This window comes from Chenopodium quinoa, unplaced genomic scaffold (assembly GCF_001683475.1).
Source record: "Chenopodium quinoa cultivar QQ74 unplaced genomic scaffold, ASM168347v1, whole genome shotgun sequence".
NCBI classification, from domain to species: domain Eukaryota; kingdom Viridiplantae; phylum Streptophyta; class Magnoliopsida; order Caryophyllales; family Amaranthaceae; genus Chenopodium; species Chenopodium quinoa.
The window spans coordinates 8,838,980-8,857,882 of record NW_018743331.1 but is presented as its reverse complement, the minus strand read 5'-3'; the positions used below and the strand labels follow the sequence as shown (position 1 = coordinate 8,857,882).

Sequence of the window (18,903 nt, the reverse complement as noted above, 5' to 3'; positions counted from 1 at the left end):
AATGAAGCTATATTCCCATACTCCTCTATGCCTACATCTCCATGTCTTCCATCTTCTGCCCAGCTTGATCAGTGGGCTCCTTTATCTATTCCCTCGCTTATTCGCAATCCCACTCCTCCCCCCACATCTAATCCCACGCACCCCCTGCCACCCACATCTCCCCACTCGCACCCCTCGCCAGCCTCATCATCCCTTCACAGGCTCCTATGCTATCTCAAGGGTACATCGAACATGGGCCTCACGTTACATAAAACGACCCCCATGACCCTCCATGCATACTCCGACGCTGATTGGGCCAGAGATACTGACGATTACATCTCCACCACTGCCTATATAGTGTACATTGGCAAGAACCCCATCTCGTGGTCCTCTAAAAAGCAGAAAACAAGGGCGAAGTCATCCACGGAAGCTGAGTATCGTGCTGTAGCTGCTGCTTCCAGTGAGATACTTTGGATACAAAATCTGTTGCATGAACTTCACCATCCAATGCCTTCAACTCCGGTCATCTATTGTGATAATGCAGGTGCGACATATGTTAGTGCTAATCCCGTCTTCCATTCCCGGATGAAGCATCTTGCACTTGATTATCACTTTGTTAGAGAGCATGTTCAGGCTGGCAAGCTAAGGGTGGCATACATGTCAACAAATGATCAGCTAGCTGATGTACTAACAAAACCGTTGCCTAAGCTCCAATTCACTACACTGATTACCAAAATTGGTCTATCATTACCACAGCCCATTTTGCAGGGGCGTGTTGGAGAATGATAAGTCTGGAAACACAGAGTTATCATTCTTCCTCTTCTCTTGTAATAAGTTTAATCATGTAATTATCTTTCCTAGATTATAGGCTTTATCTTTTCTCTTAATTATCTTTTGCAATCTTGTATTTTTATATATACCGTGTACAGCCTTTGTAAATGAAGAAAAGCAAAAATACAATTATAATTCCTCTATATTCTTCCCTTAATTTATCTTACACTGTGGTCCCATAAATCCCAGTGAAGCGCAATCCAACCTCTCCATTCGAATTTATTTATTTATTTAATTTAAAATTGTTTTCAAATACTTTACTACAAGTATGAATTTCAATTTTCAAGCATAATCACGAAATTTTAATTTCTTTCTTGTAATTCGAGTTTTTTATGCAAAAAACTTGAAATTTAAGCTTCTAGGTGTTCTTCTGGAATGATCTGCGAGTTTTTTCAGTTGAGCTAGTTGAATTAGTTGGTGGGTCCTTCAAATGAGTTGAAGATTGGGGGAGAAACACAATCGTATTTCTTGCTTCAACACAAATGGTAATTTCTAAGCCCCTTCATTTATTTTTATTAAATTAAGAAAAATTGGGAAATTTTAGTGACGAAATGATTGTTTTTGTAGGTTATTGAGCTCATTTGATTGATTTGGTTGGTGGGTTTAATAGTATAGGGTATGGTTGTGCTCAGCTGAATTCTTATCTTCCTTTGCCTGTGTTTCAAAACCTTCTCCTACTGCCTGACTTTCATTTGCCTTTGCCTGACTTTCATTTTGCTGAATTTTAGATAACTTTGTTGTCTCTTACATACTCACTCCTTTTTAATTGGGTAGAGATGGAGTAAGCAAAGACCAGTTTACTGTGTTTGCAGTGCTGGTTCTAATTATTTGTTCTTATTATGAAGTGAATCACTGATTCAATTGCATTTATATCAATCACAATTTTCTAAAAATTTGTAGGGTGGATTGATCAAAATTACTCCAGAAGTTTCTGATGCTCTATCTCGTGGAGCAGCTGTTTTTGCTTTGGAATCAACTATTATTTGTCATGGTATGTCATGTATCATTGCTTCGTACATTCGTCTTCTCGGGATTAAGGCTTTGATATTGTTGTTGTACATTATATAAATTTCCTTTTATTCAATTCTTAATTACTATAGTTGTTATAAATTGAAAGTGGAATTATTGTTACTAGCTAGGAAGATATTCAATTGATGTTCAAACTATGGCTTGTTTAAATGAAACTAAAATTGATAATGGTTTTCCAATTGTTCTTCCAATTGTATACATCTGGATTAAGCTTGTTAGCTGGCTGAACTAAGGTCTTTTCGAGCTATCGTGCAGCCGGTGACTAATGTAGCTAAGTAATTTGGGTTATTTCTTAGCGTTTTTGTGTACTTAGATGTGCAAGCTACACTCCAATGGAGTCACTGAGTTACTTTATGGATGGATAAAATGAAATGTAGGCAATTTTATATCGTTGAGTTCTATTTGGGTTATTGCTTATTATGGTTTGTTTATGATGATATTAGGAATGCCCTACCCTCAAAATTTTATAACTGCAAAGGAAATTGAAGCAATTGTGAGAGACAAGGAGCGATTCCTGCAACCATTGCTATATTGGTCTATTGGATGGAATTTCGTGTATAGGTGCCTATTTCCCAATCATTTGAATTTATTTTGTACCCTCACTCTTGTCTATAATGATTTTGCATTTAACTAGTCAGTTGATAATTTTTTGATGTCCTTTTATGTCTTTTCATGTTGATAATTGAACTGAATGTTTCATTATATTCAACCTGACATCAACGCTATCATGGAATATTTTATCACTGTTAAGCAAGCTGGAAAACTTTGAAGTGTTGTCTTTAGTCTCTGAGGTGACTTAATTCAAAATCAGGTCTCCAAACTGAAGCGTTGGAGAGGCTTGCTAAAACAGGAGCGCAAGTTTGAAAGACTACTCGTCGTGACATTGCTGCTATTGTAAGTGTACACTGCATATTTAGCATTATCTATGTAATTTACTTCACCCGGTGCCATCTACCTCTGATTCTTTATGTACATGATTGTTTCTGAACACAGCACCTTTGTAATTTTTTTTCTGTCAGAATCCTTGCTTTACTTTAGTCGTTGATACTAGAACTTGTGCATGGAAATCTCGTATGCAATCATATTTCAGTCCCTATTTTTTTTCAGACTCAGGTAGTGAAGGAAATGAATTTCTGTTATAATATTTGGAAGTTTTTAATTTGTTTTTGCACTGAGGTTGAAAGAAACTCTATTCCTGATGGAGTTACAGTGATATACTATGAAGCTGCATATGATTATTGCATTCCAGCATTGGGGGGCAGGGGGGGAGAGCTAGTTATAGAGTGATATTTATACTCTGTTAGAATACTTGGAAGTTTTTAATTTGCTTAAAATCATGTCGCACTTTCCTTTTGCATCTGTTCTATACAAAATGCTTCTAATTTATCTCACTTCTTCTCCTGGTTTCTGAGATCCTTTTTGAATGAAATTAAGCAGGTCCTCAGTGCTCGCTCTAGTAGATAATGAGAGAGGAGGAGCTATTTGACCAATGTGATAGTGCCTTTGTTTTTTTAGAATATGTCTACTAGTATTTCTTTATTTGTTTCAGTATTTCATTCTTTTTTTGTATAGCACTTTCTCCATATTTAATAAGGAGAGCTTTGTCTGTGGTTCGGGTTGGTGAAATCTTGGGAACATTAATCAAAACATTCAAGGCCTCCTTCTTATCCACCTTTGATGAGCTACCATCATACCTGACTCCTATGTGGGTAAGTGTATGTCTCGCTTAATATCAAGATTTGTATCTAAGAAAGCTGTTTGTGTCTATAGTATCTTGCAAGAGAGTAAGAGACCATGGTTTGTGTGGGCTAAGTTGAATAGCTTTAAACCAAGTGGCTTATTGCTCATATGCATTCATTCATGTTTTTATTTTCTTGCTTGTGATTAGTGACTTATCCCTCTCTGACAAACTTATATGTTTGAGATTGAAATCACTAATGAAATTTAACCTTGTTTAGTAGATTTGTTGGGGATGAATTGATTATTACTTTCTTGAGATGACTGAGTGTACCACAAATTGGCTCACTAATGATTGATGTACAAGACTGACCCTGCCACAACTGGACTCAAAAAAATAAATTTTGAAAAGGGAAATAAACCTGAAACCTGATTGTGCTTGAACCCTAATTATTAGAACTCAATTGGTCCATTCTGATTATCATGTGAAGAACGAGTATATTACTGCACATAAAGTTGCATAGTTAGAAGGTAATGTTGTGCGTTTGGCTCATGTTTGGTTATGTATTTGGTTTGCAAGCATATCAAGGTAGTGTGATATTTAGTAATCACTTATCTCTATAATAATCATTCACTTGGTTCATATTAAGTGTACGTACATCTTTGAGGTAAATTAGATTACCTACAACTTTTTCTTTTTCTTTTTTTTTTTTTGCCTTTCTTTTATTTTCCCATCAGCTTGTTAATTATAAGTATTTTGTTTATTGTTATAGCTACTAGTACTGCACTACTGCCACTATCAATACGTTGTCGATGCTGCCACTGTCCATATGTTGCCGATACTGCCACTGTTTTATGTTGTCGATGCTGCTGTCCAAAATTGATGTTGCTGTCCAAAATTGATACTGTTGTCCAAAATTGATGTTGCTGTTTTCATTTGTTGCATAGGCTGCCAGCCTTATTTGTAAATTTTTCTTATTTGTAAATATATAGTTTACATTGTATAATTACAATAAGTTATATGAAAATGGTTTCTTTTATGTATATGTTATACAACCATCATTAATTAAGTTTTAAAAATGCAAAAAAAAAAAAAAAAAAAAAAATTAAATAAATAAAAAATATTTAACTTTTTATTTATTTATTTAGGCCACTTAATGCTACAGTTTAGACAAAAAACCGTAGCATAAAATAGCAAAAGGCTATGGTTTTTTGGAAAATTCTAAGCAAATAATGCAAAAACGCTACGGTTTTTTAAGAAAACCATAGCAAAAAACTCAAAATTTCTACGGTTCAAAACCGTAGCAAATAGTTTTCCTTATTCGCTACGCCCACTAGTTCTACAGTTCAAAACTGTAGCAAATACCCCTAAATAAACTGTAGCAAGTGTCATTTTTTCTACTATTTGATTGATAATAATAAATTTACATTTGCCTTAATCAAAACTTACAATGAATGAAGTCAGATGCAATGGAAGAATAATAAAATAATCGTTGAAAACACAAATCCGCAAAACTAAAACTGCAATGAACACGAACTGTTATGTGCCGTCACTAAAAAACGTGTATCGTGCCACAATACTTGCACTGTGTCGCGGTACATGTACTGTGTCACGATACTTGTACCGTGTAACGACACTTTGTGCCGTGGCGCGGTACTTTGAGTCGTGATGCGGTACTTTGATGTTATTGCGGTACTATTCTGTCGGCGCGATTTTGATGACGAAGGATGGATTTTAATTTTTAAAGTGGTCGGGCCCCCTTGAGGGTTTGCCTACGTATCCATTAAAAGGAATTAGGCCAAACGTAGCTCTATTGGGCCTTGTGCCCATGCAATTAAGCGTAAAACTTCTTAAGTTGATCCAAATTGGTTAGACTATAGAAATCATTGCCATCTATGTATACTAGCTACGCCGCTCCACTGGATAGGATTAACTTGACGATGTACGGGCTGGACTAATTTGGCCTAAATTTTCCTCTCAGATCCATCACTTTTTTACGAAGTGCTTTTAGTACCAAGTCGCCATCTTTGATATGCCTAGTCTTGACTTTTTTGTTGAAGTGACGTGTCATACGCTTTTGGTAGGTTTGGACATGATGCAAAGCTTCAAAGCGTTTTTAGTCAAGCATGACTAACTCATCATATTGTGCTCTAATCCAATCGACTTCGTCTAATTGACTTTCTAATACAATTCGTAGAGAAGGGATGTCTTGCTCAATTGGTTGTATGGCTTCAATTTTGTAAACTAAGGATAAGGGAGTGGCCCCCGTTGATATACGGACAGAAGTTCAATAACCCCAAAGAGCGAAATGTAGTTTGCTTGGCCAATCTTTGTAATTTTCCGTCATTTTTTTATGATGGTCTTTACATTTTTATTGGCTGATTCTTCCGCACCGTTAGTTTGCAGTCAGTAAGGTGATGATCTGTGATGTTGAATTTGATATTTCTTTAATAGTTCTTCACACAGAGCTTGGAAATGCAAAACATTGTCACTAATCATCTCATGTGGGACACTATAGCAACATATGATTTTCTTTTCAATGAGTTGAGCTACATGCTTTGCTGTGAGCTTAGCATATAAGGCCGCCTCGACCCATTTAGTGAAGTAATCAATTGCTAGATACAAGGATGAACTCGTGGAACTAGTGCTGGTGGTGTTATTTTCCGAATGATGTCGATTCCCCAAGTAGAGAAAGGCCATGGAGAAGTATATGTGTAAAGAAGCGATGGTGGAACATGTTATAGATTTGCATAGAGTTGACACTTCATACATTAGTGACCATCCTTTTCCATTGTAGTCCACTAATATCCTTGTCAGATTATTTTCTGAACTAGCATTTTTGCATCCATGTGCGTTCCACATATTTCGGCATGAAGGTCATCCACTATTTTGTGTGCTTCTTTCTTGGCTATGCATAGGAGATTTCTTCTTAGTGGGGTCCCCTTGTGGAGTTCTCCCCTAATAAGCACGTATTGTGAGGCAAGGAGTCTCAAAGCACGACGTGATCTTTTATCAGTGTTGGGAGGGTATTCACCTTTTGTCACATAATTGAGAATATCTGTGTACCATGGCTCTTCATCTTCTTCTTGTGGATCTTGTTCATCAACAAGTGTATGAACATATGATGGCTCATATCTTCATTCTATGGTTAATGGCATTCAGGTTGTATCCCTTAGGATTCGGACCATTGAAGCTAACTTTGCTAGTGCATCAGCGAACTGATTTTCTTCCCTTGATAGATAAGTGTATTCAACCTCGTCTAGTTGCTCAGTGAAAGTTTCTAGATGAGCTTGATACGTAGCCAGACTTTCACTTCTTACCTTCCATCTTTAAGAAATTTGGTTGATGATTAGTGAAGAGTCACCATAGATTCGTAACTTCTTGATTCCCAAAGCAACAGCAGTTTCTAAACCTAGAGTACATGCTTCATATTCTCCGGCGTTGTTGGTGACATCAAAATCAAGCTTCATAGAGATTGGAATATGTTCTTCATTGGGCGATATGAGTAAAACTCCTACACCACAACCTTTTTATTTGATTCTCCATCGAAATAGAGCGTCTAACTATCGTCCTCGGTCATGAGTAACTCTTCATCAGGAAAACCATATTCTTCTTCAGTCGTCTCAGGCTCTTTAAGTGGGAAATCGGCTAAGAACTCAGAAACTGCAGAACCTTTGATAGGTTTTTGTGGTATGAACTTTAAGTCGAACTCAACAAGCGTGACTATCCACCTTGACAATCTTCCGTTGACACTAGCCTTCTCGAACAAATATTTGAGAGGATCCATCTTTGACACCACATGCACTGTATGAGTGAGCATATAATGTCTTAATTTCTTTGCGACTCACATGAGTGCGAGGCACAATCTCTCGAGTGGTGTATATCGAACCTTGTAACCTTGAATCTTCTTACTCAAGTAGTAGATTGCATTTTTCTTTGCTTTCTATATCTTGCGCACGCAATCCCCCCATCGATTCTCTTGTAACTGTAAGGTAAAGTCGAAGAGGAATGTTAGGTATTGCGGGTGCTAGCACAGGTGGATTAGCCAAGTATGTCTTGACCTTGTCGAAGTCTTTTTGACATTCATCATCCCATGTAACTGGAACATTCTTCTTGATCTTATTGAACATAGGTTCGCATAACATAGTGATCGAGTTTGGATATGAACTTGCTTATGTATTGCAACTTTCCAATGAAACCTCGAATCTCCTTTTTGGTCTTGGGTGGTGGCATGGACATGATTGCCTTGACCTTTTTGGGATCTATCTCGATTCCTCGATAACTGATCACATAGCCATGGAGCTTGCCTGATTTAACTCCAAATGCACATTTTGCTGGATTCAATATCATGTTGTACTTACAAAGTCGTTCAAAGAATTTGCGAAGTGCAATTATATGGCCTGGTCGACCTTTTGATTTGCAATCATATCATCAATGTAGACATGTACTTGTTTGTGCATTATATCATGTAATAATGATGTTGCTGCTCTTTGGTAGGTGGCACCCGCGTTTTTCAACCCGAATGGCATCACCGTATAGTAATATGTACCTTATCGCGTGATGAATGTGGTCTTTTTCATGTCTTCCTCGGCCACTTTGCGTTATTCAGGACTTAGCGTTAATCCAATTTTAATCTATTTGAGGGTATCATCATTAGAAATATTAAATGTTTTTGTATCTTTGATTACTGCAGTTTTATCATCGTGTTCTTCCATTGCCTTTATTATTTCTTTGTCATTTTCATCATTAGCAAAGCAATATTGATCAGGGTTAGGGGAATGAAGCATCGTAAAAAAAAGCACTCATATTAGAGGGAGAGGTCAGCTGTGACCTCACCAAGATTATTACGGATAAGTGGGGGATCGGAGACTCGACAAGAGACTCGACACTAGGAGGAACTACAGAAAAATATTCAACGGCAAGGAGGGGTTTAGTCCTAGACTCTACAGACTCAAAGATGGACTCGGACTCAGACGATTCAGATTCATCGAACATGGAGCCTTCGCCGGTAGTGATTTCCAACTTTTCTCCACTTGGAGTAGTGATCTTTACAGTCTTGCGCCACATTTTTAGAACACCTTTTGTTGGGACAATGAGTTCAGTAGGGTTAAAGTCCTTTATTGAATGACATCTTGGATGAGCGCAGAGTCGTCATTGTTGATGCGCTTAGGTTCGTTCCTCTTGAGCCCAATGAGAAGGTCAATAGCCATATCATTGAAGCATGGAGGAGTAGGTTCCCTAGCAGTGGGTAAAGGAATGCTTTCATCGATGAAATCGCAATCCATGAATGAAAGACTTCAAATCTTGGTTCACGCCTTCCATCATGAATGGAAGCTTCAAGAAATTCATAACATGGATAGTCTTCACCTTCGTTGACAAATTGACCATTAAGAGTGGGTAGGGACCATGGGCATTTCCCTATTCATTATGTGAGCTGTGTTGCGAGCCACTATCTTGAGCATAGCTTACTTCATATCTTCCTTCGTTGGTTTGAACCCCAAGAGGTATCCTTCTTGGATGCCCCAGGATAGGCCTAAAATTCATCCATTTTCTTTTTGATGCCATGGGTTATTCCAAGAAAATGCCCTTGTTTCTTCATAATTGCATTGACATGAAGATTGGAGTAGGCATCAAAGTCAAGATGGGACTTATCCTCCTCCTCGATTATAGCAATGTCTTCCAATGAAAAGCCCCAAAGATCTTCGTCTTCCTCATCATGCTCAACATGAACAATGGGGGTATTGATTACTTGGATGCGCATAGGAGAGGCATCAATGGCAACTGGAATTCCTCCAACTATTACTTTAACTTTATGATGTAGCGAAGCAGGAATCGCCTTTAACTCATGATGCCAAGGGCGTCCTAGAAATAAGTTGAATGAAACTTGATGTCCACCACTTGGAAATTGGTGCGACGCTCAATAGCTCAAATAGTGATGTTTAGTATGATAGTAACCACGGCTTGAGTGCGAGTATTATCATAAGCTCAAATCCCTTGAAGGGAGTTAGCTCCTCATCCTTTATGCCAAGATTCTTTGCAGTTTAGAGTCGGTATACATTGATCGTCGAACCATTTTCGACTAAGCTCATAGAAACATTCATTTTTCAGCACACCACAGTAATGCAGTGCCTTGTTGTGTTGATCACCTTATGGGGGTACGTAGGTCCTTGTCAGAGAAGGAGATCATGTTGTAGGTGCTCGGCAGTTTGGTAATGAGAAAATTGACTAGCCCTTGAGGGGTCATGTCGTTATTAACTCCTACCTTAGTGAGAGCATTCATAACAGCTTTTCGATGTTCATGGGAGGTAGGTAAGAATTTCCACACATTCAATTCAACTTGAGTCTTTTGAAGCTATTTGACCACATCGTTGCTTAGAGGATCGATAGGGTTAATTATTAGTTGTGCTTGTGGTGCTTGAAGTGGAGGTGCGTTAGGTTGTTGCACCTTTCCGGATCTAGTGAGGACCTCGACTTCCAGGTTCCCCCAAACATCGTCGCCAACATCATGGTAAATGGCTCCAAGAGGTGGATAAGTTATGTCTTTGAGATAGACATCTTCAGCATCGATGTCCCAAACTCCGTTGACTTCTACATAATTTGGAATAAAAATAACTTCTGGAAGAGGCTTCTTCATAACAGGTTGAATGAGAAGTGATGGATCAAGGAGATTTCATCCCCCATGATAGCCAAAGCTTCAAAAAGTGGACCTGTTTGGATGTTAGGTTTCTTGGCCCCAGAAGGGACAAGAAGTTGATTAGCATCAATCAAGTATTGGATAGCTTCTTTCAATTTCCAACATCATTCGGTAGTGTGACCCCTACCTTGATGGAACTTGTAGTGAGCATTGGGGTCCCAACTTGCACTTCAATCTTCAGGTTTAGGCTTTGAGAATGGCCTAATAGGCATGATTAGCCCTTGATTGTGAAGGCGATCAAAAGCGGTGTCATAATTCATTCCCAAAGGTGTGTAGACCCTTCTTTTCCTTTGGAATTTTGGTGCAGGAGCATCGAGAGCCAACACATCATTGAGATTGTACTGGCTTATGTTGTTGGTAGTGTTATTAGGCTTGGAAGACGAAGAAGAAGGAGTATCATTCTTCTTATTTTCCAAGTATTGTTGTTGTTGTTACTACCAGTAATTTTCATCAATCCATCCTCAATTTCAATGCCAAAATTGTATACAACTTAGAATGTGTTCAATGGTAGGAATCTAAGATGTTGCCTATATTTTTGGGTTAGATTCAGAGTAAAGAGACGAACCATCCCCTTTCCCTTAGGTGGATCAACTATCAGTGCAACTGTTTCCCTGCACCTGTTTAGATAAGCAATGAACCCTTCATTTGTTTTCTGTTTGAGGATAGAGAGCTCACATTCTAAAGTTCTAGCTGAAATGTTACACTTATAACGGTTACGTTCATGAAGCTTTCAGTGATATCTTCCCAAGTTGCAGTGTTCATGGGATCCAGCGAAAAGAACCATTGTTCGCAAGCATGCTCTAAGGAGAGAGGTGGCACTCTACCCTCTGCTCTAACCATTATTCCCTTGAGAGTTATGGTCGTGGAGAAAGCCTTCAAATGGAATGTAGGATTATCAGTAGGCTTGAACTTTGGTATGTCAGCAGTGGAGGACTTCTCAGGAAGTTTATCCTTCACAGCCAACGTAGTTGATGGTTGTTCCACGTAGGTGAACTCTTCAGACATCCTGCTCACCTTTTCTTTTAGTTTTTGAATTGATGCAAGAGTGACATTGTTTTCCTCCATGGAGTTGACCTTAGTAGAAAGGCCTTGCATCATAGTTGTGAGTGCAGCAATGGACTCTTAAATTTTCTCAATATCTTCCTTACTAACCACTGGAGTGAATTGAAAGTAGATTGGAGGTGACGGATGATGTGGAGATGATAGAGATTTCCTTGGATGCCTCTTAGGTTTGAGAGGTGGTTGTATAATTGGTGAACCGAGCCGTACTAATCAACCTTTACTTCTTTACTAAGTGTTGTAAAGCAAAAAATAAACTCATTTAATGGTGAAAGAGAGTATTTTTGTAAACAGATTGGAAAACCTCCACTCATTTTTTCATTAATTACGACGGAAAATGACACATGTAGGAACCTAGTATACGATCATAAACAATATGGTGCATAACTCGAGCCAAAAATAAAGTGTGTGGACTATACTTGACTCGTGTGTGGAATTAAGTGAGTTTATAAGACTCGTGGTATGATCGTATGACTAGACATGAAGACGGTACGAAAAACGATAAACGCAAGGACCAAAAATCACGGAAGACCAAAAACGACTGACCGAACCATTACCTGTGTACCGTGACACGGTACAAACTGACGTGTCATGATACAATGTACTGTCAAACAGTACAAAATGTCGCGACAAGGCATTGTGTGCCGTGACTCGGTATAGACACTGTGGCACAATACACAAACAATAGGCTTTATTTATGGTTTTTTGGTTTTTTGTCAATTTTAATGTTTACGCTAATTACTAAGTGAGTACGGTCCATTGGCATTCATTAGTCATAAATAAAACAATATGAACCAGAATTAAAGACAAAGAACGATTGGTAAGGTTAGGAAGAAAGACAATCAAGTATGCACACGTAGGGCAAGTAGTCACAAAGATGCAATGAAATTCGCAACCTAAAGTCAAGTTCTATGTTCAACTATGGTCAAGCGTGTTTGGATGTCGAAAGGGTACCATGGTTAAGAGTTTGGACATGTTAGCAAGGCAGCCTCCATTGAAGGTGTATGCTTAAGGGCGGCTCCGCGAGTTCGTGATTTAATCGAACTCGACTCCATAGCTTGGTGGATTTAAAATCTTAGATGAACCCTTATTGTCACACTAGTAAGAAAACATAAATGGCAAGCGGTTCAAAACCCTTAATGGGAAGCAGTTTTTAACCGCTTAGGCTAAGGGGGCATCCCATTGCCCCTTTAAATGGGAAGCGGTTCAAACCGCTTCCCATTTGAAGGGAATGGGCAGCGGTTCAATGCCAAAACCGCTTCCTATTATGCCTACAAATAATTAATTTTTTTTTTTGCTTTTTCCACTTAAATTATACACAGACACCAAACATATGTATAAACATAGATATTTTATTAATATTACATTTTTTATCCAAAATTAATAAATATATACTACAATTGGTAATTTAGTTTACTCGAAAGCCCACTAGTTCTCGATCATATCAGCAACACATTGACAACTTAAATCCAGCAAACTCTTGATAGCCATGTAATTTGCAGCCTGCATTCACACACATAATTAATCTAGTTATACTTATTAAATCGATCATGAAAATGTATAATAAAAAATAAAATAGGAACACATTCACTAAAATGCACATATTAGCACTAAACCCCTATCCAACCACCCCATGTCCACCACTACGCTACCCCTACCCATAACCAGATCCAACCACCTCCACCCAAACCAGACCCCGAAACCCCACCCCTGAAACCCGATGCCACCACCCACCCACCTACCCTAACCCACAATCCAAACCCACCCTAACCACCAAATACCCAAACCTAGATTTACTACACTAACCACAACAATTCCATTAACAAGAACAAACCATTTTTAAAAAAAAAATTAAATAAATAAAAGAAATTTGAAAACAAAATTATAAGAAATTTTTTTTTAAAACACGAACATGCCTAGAATTCCAACACAATCCACCGAATTTAGCGGCCATGAAAACTCTACATCTAGAGTTTTCATGGTCGAATTTGACCTTAAACAATTTATTAGATAAAAAAAAGTTGGTAGGAGCGAGAAGAAGAAGAGAAGAGAGAGAGCAAAATCGTCGGTCGGGTTGGAAAGTAGGAATGAGAGAAGAAGAGGGGAAGTAAGAGATGAGAGAGAGCAGTGAGAGAGAAGAGAGATGAAGAGAGAGAGAGAGAGCGTCGATAGAATAGAGATGAAGAGAGAGAGAGAAAGAGAGAGAGCGGTAAAAGGAAAGAGAAAGGGGTAATGAAAGGAGAGGAGAGAGGCGTGAGGGGTATTAGTATCGTTAGGGTTTTTTTTTATTAAGAATGGGAAGTGGTTCAATTTTCAAACGGCTTCCCATTACAATTTTGGAAGCAGTTCACCCAAAACCGCTCCCCATTTGCTTATTTTAGTTTTTTTTTTTTTGGGTGGGTCTTTGTGGGTTTTTTTTTTGTGGGTTTTTAGGTCATTAAAGCATAAATCTGCGAAGCTAAAACGTATGTAGAACAAATATGAGTTTCAAAAAAAACGAAGGAAGGTAATTGCACAAAAAGTCAGAACCACCGTGACTTTTTATGTGTACCGCGTCACGGTACTGTATCTTGTGTCGTGGTACATTGCAACGTGCCACGACACATAGTGCCGTTGTGCGATACATAAAAAAAAGTTGCGCTGCTTCAGTTTTTTCATTCGCGATTAGCTTATTTGATGTTTCCTCCGAGGCAAACCTAATTTCGGCGTTAAAACGTCAATGCATATGCAAAAATGCCAATTAAAATACAAGAATACAATTCAAGAATCTTTCAAGTCTCATCCACTCATCTTAATTTAATATCGATCACTCAAATCGATAAAATCAAGAATCCTCCCCAGTGGAAGCGCCAAATTATAGACATCGATTGAAGCACGCCTACTTAAGCATGTTGTGAATATGCTTGGCAATCATAGGAAGTGGGATTTGACATATACGGTCAAGGACAATAAAAATAAGAAGTCCCCAACAAGTTTTTAAAGGAACTTTTAAACCGTTTACGAATCATTAATGGCAACCACAAAAAGGGACAAACCGAATTAGCATCTACGATTCGATCTGCGAAGGTTACACCCCATTCATAATCCATGAGATTACTAACTTCATATGGTTACGAACCACAAAAAAAGGATCGGGGATGATGGTACTAAGTGAGTCATGGAAGTCAACTTCGCATCATCATCCCCGATCCTTCATTCGTGTTTTGTAACCATATGGAGTTAGTAATCTTATGGATTATGAATGGGGTGTAACCTTCACAGATCAAATCATTGTTGCCTTTCGGTTTGTCCCTTTTCGTGGTTGCCTTTAATAATCTGTGAACGATTTATAAGTCCCTTCATAAACTTTTTGGCGGCTCCAAACTTTTATTGTCCCTTATCGTATATGTCAAATCTAACACTTCCTATGATTGCCAAGCATATTCACAACATGCTCAAATATACGCACTTTAATCGACGGTTGCAATTAGGGAGGTAGAAAACCATTTATTTCGTCAAGGGTTCATAGCAAATTATACCATTTGGTATTGGCACAGTGAGAAGATAATTCCTACAACTAGTAGGTCATCAATCAATGACGCTGATATTGAGAATAGAGAACAATGTGATAATACTGAAAGGGGCACACATGAAAATGTCAAGGAAGATCAGATTCCTAAAATGATGGATGGCTTGGTTGATCATGTGAACGAAGATTCTCGTATGTTTGAAAATGTGTCAAAGGCAGCTGAGACACCTTTATATCTTGTTTGTGCAAAGTATTCTAAGCTCTCAGAGGTTTTAACGTTATTTAACTTGAAAGCGAAGAACGGTTGGACTGATACAAGTTTCAATTCATTGTTAGAAACTTTATCAGACATGCTTCCAAAGGGAATGACATACCTAAGTCTACCTACTATGCCAAGAAGCTATTGTGTACCTTAGGTCTAGAGTACACCAACATCGATACATGTCCTAAAGATTGTATACTTTTTCGAAAGGAGTAAGAAAACCTTAATGCTTGTCCAAAGTGTGGTAAATCATGCTACAAGCGGGAGGGTTCAAACCTCAATCATAAGAAGTGGGCATCAGCTAAGGTGGCCATCAGCCAGTTACTAATAATTTTCACTAGTGCTAACGGTGGCTATAGCAACCAACAATGCCAGTTACTAATAGCAGTTTTTCTACTAGTGTATCCATTTAACAAGGCAGATCGATATGGTCATAATGAATGAGAATATCAGCACTAAGGGTAGTAACAAAGAGATCGTCAATGCAATAACCATCATAGGTAAAAGATGTTTGAAGCAGAGACGAAAGTGCAAAAGATGTTGGAGAAACCGAGGGAGCAAATGAGTTGTCCTTCGAGAGTTGAAGAACGATGCGCGGTGAAAAAGAGAGGCTTCGATGGACAATTTCATAGATTAAAGAAGGGATTTGGTTGCGTATTCAGCGTTTTGGTTGGGATTTAGCAATGGTTTGTTGGGTGCTTGTTAGGTGTTGGTTATGCCAAACGATGGTAGTGGGCGCTTTTCCGATAATGGGTTAATTGAGTTTTTGTCCATCTTTTGGTGGATGACATGGGTGGTGGTTTTGGTAACGGCAGTGGTGCCATGATGTTTGGGTGGTAGTTTCAAACTTGTAGTGGTCGATTGGTGATGATGAGAGGAATGTATAGTTATTTAAAAAAGAAAAAGAAAAAAAAAACCTTAAACGCATTGTTTACTTTTATATGTGGCTGGCACACGGTGTGGCCAGCCATCATGGGGATTACTTCATTAGTGTCTCGGTCAATATTACATAGATTACTTGAGCAATTTTATAAAGATTACTTTATTTTTTTACATACGGCCACATGGGGGTTACTTCATTAGTGTTATAGGGGGTTAATCGGTCAATGTTATAGGGATTACTCGGTCAATATTACACAGATGTAGAGATTACTTTGTTCTTTACAAGCGGCCACATGGTATGGCCAATCGTACACAAAATGCGCTATTTATTTTAATGATGGAAAATAACTAAATAAATAACTATTTTTAAATTAAAAAAAAAAGAAAAAAAAAAGATGACTTACTTCCTCCGTTTTTTTTATATTATATATAACATTTACAGAGTAACACATACTAAATGAGACTATTTTTACGAAGAATGTATTATTTAGGTGAACTGTCATTTAGGTTTGATTTTTATTTTTTAGACACCTAAAAATGTCTCCCCTAGGGGTGGGACTTTTCAAACCAAACCGTGAAACGGCCCGTTACTGAACCGAACCATCACGGACCGATCCGTTTTATAAACCGATAAATTTAAACCGAAAACCAAACTGAACCGTACTATATCAAACCGAAACCGAATCAAACCGGTCAATGTCAACCCGTTACGGACCGTAAACCGATAACAAACCAAACTGCTCAAAACCGAACCGAAACGAAACCGAACCAAATGGTTTATAAACCCGTTAATGACCCGAATCGTTTATAAACCGAAACCGTTTAAACAAAAAAAAAATCGTTGAAACCGAACCATTTGTAACCTGCTAACCGTTTAAACCAGCCCGTATATGAACCGAAACCATTTAAACCGCAAGAAAAACCGTTTAAACCGAACCGTTACAATCCGCTAACCGTTTAAACCGAACTGCCATAACCCGTTAAACCGTTAAAATCGAACTGTTTTCGAATCGCAACCTGTTTAATTCAAATTGAATTATTTACAACCTAAATACAATTAATGTTAATAAATGTAGGTCTAATCAAACGGCTTAGGTTTATACAACAGTTTATCACCTAGTCCAACGACATTATTAATGTCGTTTTAGATTACTTATTTATTTTAATTAATATAAAATGTAACATACTAGTATTATTATATATATACTTTAATTTAACAAAGGTAACAATAAATATAAATTTAAAATAAATACAATTAATGTTAATAAATGTAGATCTAATCAAACGGCTTAGGTATATACAACTGTTTATATCACCTAGTCCAACGGCATTATTAATGTGAATAATGTCGTTTTAGATTGCTTATTTATTTTAATTAATATCAAATGTAACATACCATACTAGTATTATTATATATATACTTTAATTTAACAAAGGTAAAAATAAATATAAATTTAAATTAACAACTTTAATTATTCCAAAAAAATACATTTATCTACATTTTACATTAAAAATAAATAAATTAAGGATTTACATTTTACATATGATCATAAATTAATAAATTACCCTAATAACAAAATTTAACCTAAAAAAACATTCCTAAAAACAAAAGGCAGCAACAATCTTGATTCTTGAAGCAGCAGCACAGCACCCAAGAGCAGAAGAAATAGCAGCAACAAGCAGGAACCAGCTCAGGCAACACAACAGATCAGCAACTGAAGGTACTCAGCAGGAACAACAACCAAAAGTAGATAAGCAGCTCACAAAACATCAGTTCAACCAACTTCATAACTAATTTTTATTTTTAAAAATTGCTCTAAGATTTACGTTTATCATATCATCACTGAGCAATGGCAGTTTTAACTTAAAACTTGAAAAATGCTGCCAACAAGTATATATACATTGAAGTCTCAACATAAATGACAAGGGCAACGATGATTCAAGATAAATTAAAACAAGCATAAGAAACAGCAGTAACAAAACTTATCATAAGTTCATAACACAAAAGGCAGCAACAATACTGAAGCAGCAACACAGCACCTCAAGCTGGCAGGATACAGGAACCAGCACAAGCAGCAACAGATCAGCAGCTTAGTAGAAGCAGGCAACAATATAGGAAGAAGCAACTCAGTAGGGACAACAACCAAAAGGCAAAAGCAGATGCAGCTCACAAAACAAGTTCAACCAACTTCGGAACTAATTTTTGTTTTATAAGATTTCTCTTAGATTTACGTTTATCGTATCACCATTGAGCATTTGAGCAATGGTTGTTTTAACTTGAAACTTGAAAAATGCTGCCAGCAAGTCTCAACATAAATGACAAGGGCAACAATTTTAACTTAAATCTTGAAAAATGCTACAAGCAAGTCTAAAAAAAATGACAAGGGCAACGATTTTTCAAGATAAAATAAAACCACCACAGTGAGGCAACAGCAGCAAGTACATTATATAACAACGGCCACAGTGAGGAAACAACAGCAAGTACATATACCAGTTATGTAGATGAAGCACTTTCTGCTTCAATCTCTTTACCAACAAGGAGGGCGTCTTCCTCAACATCCCCTTGATAACCACGGCACCAATCTTGGGTGGTAACCAATGCCTCAACATTCTTTGGAAAAATCTTACCCCTATATTTGTTAAAAATACGACCACCCAAACTAAAAGAAGATTCAGAGGCCACCAATGTAATAGGAATGGCCAAAACATCCCTTGCCATATTAGCTAAAATAGGAAGAGAAGAAGCTTGAGATTCCCAATACTTGAGAACATCAAAATGTTCCCCTTGAATTAATCGCGAACGAGGTCCATTCAAATATACCTCAAGATCATCTAGAGGGCATCTAGTTGAATCACCACAATCGTCATCAACCTCACACAACTGAAACAGTTTTTTTATTAAAAGTTAAATTATGAAATTACAAATAAAAATAAAAGACTGCCATTAATATTGTATAACATAATTACCGTGAAAATATTTT

At 37.5% G+C, this 18,903-nt stretch overlaps 1 long non-coding RNA gene across 3 annotated transcripts; it reads left to right on the top strand.

Annotated features, from left to right (window-relative positions):
* The first annotated feature begins 378 nt into the window (after nt 1-378).
* Nucleotides 379-4,560, top strand: LOC110737895. 3 transcript variants are annotated; one of them, XR_002514508.1, is made up of 7 exons: nt 379-1,295; nt 1,378-1,426; nt 1,711-1,801; nt 2,283-2,400; nt 2,651-2,733; nt 3,277-3,548; nt 4,290-4,560. It is a non-coding gene; the product is annotated as an uncharacterized LOC110737895 (long non-coding RNA). The 3 variants fall into 3 exon arrangements; XR_002514510.1 differs by having other exon boundaries at nt 2,591-2,733; XR_002514509.1 differs by lacking the exon at nt 1,378-1,426.
* Nucleotides 4,561-18,903: the final 14,343 nt, after the last annotated feature.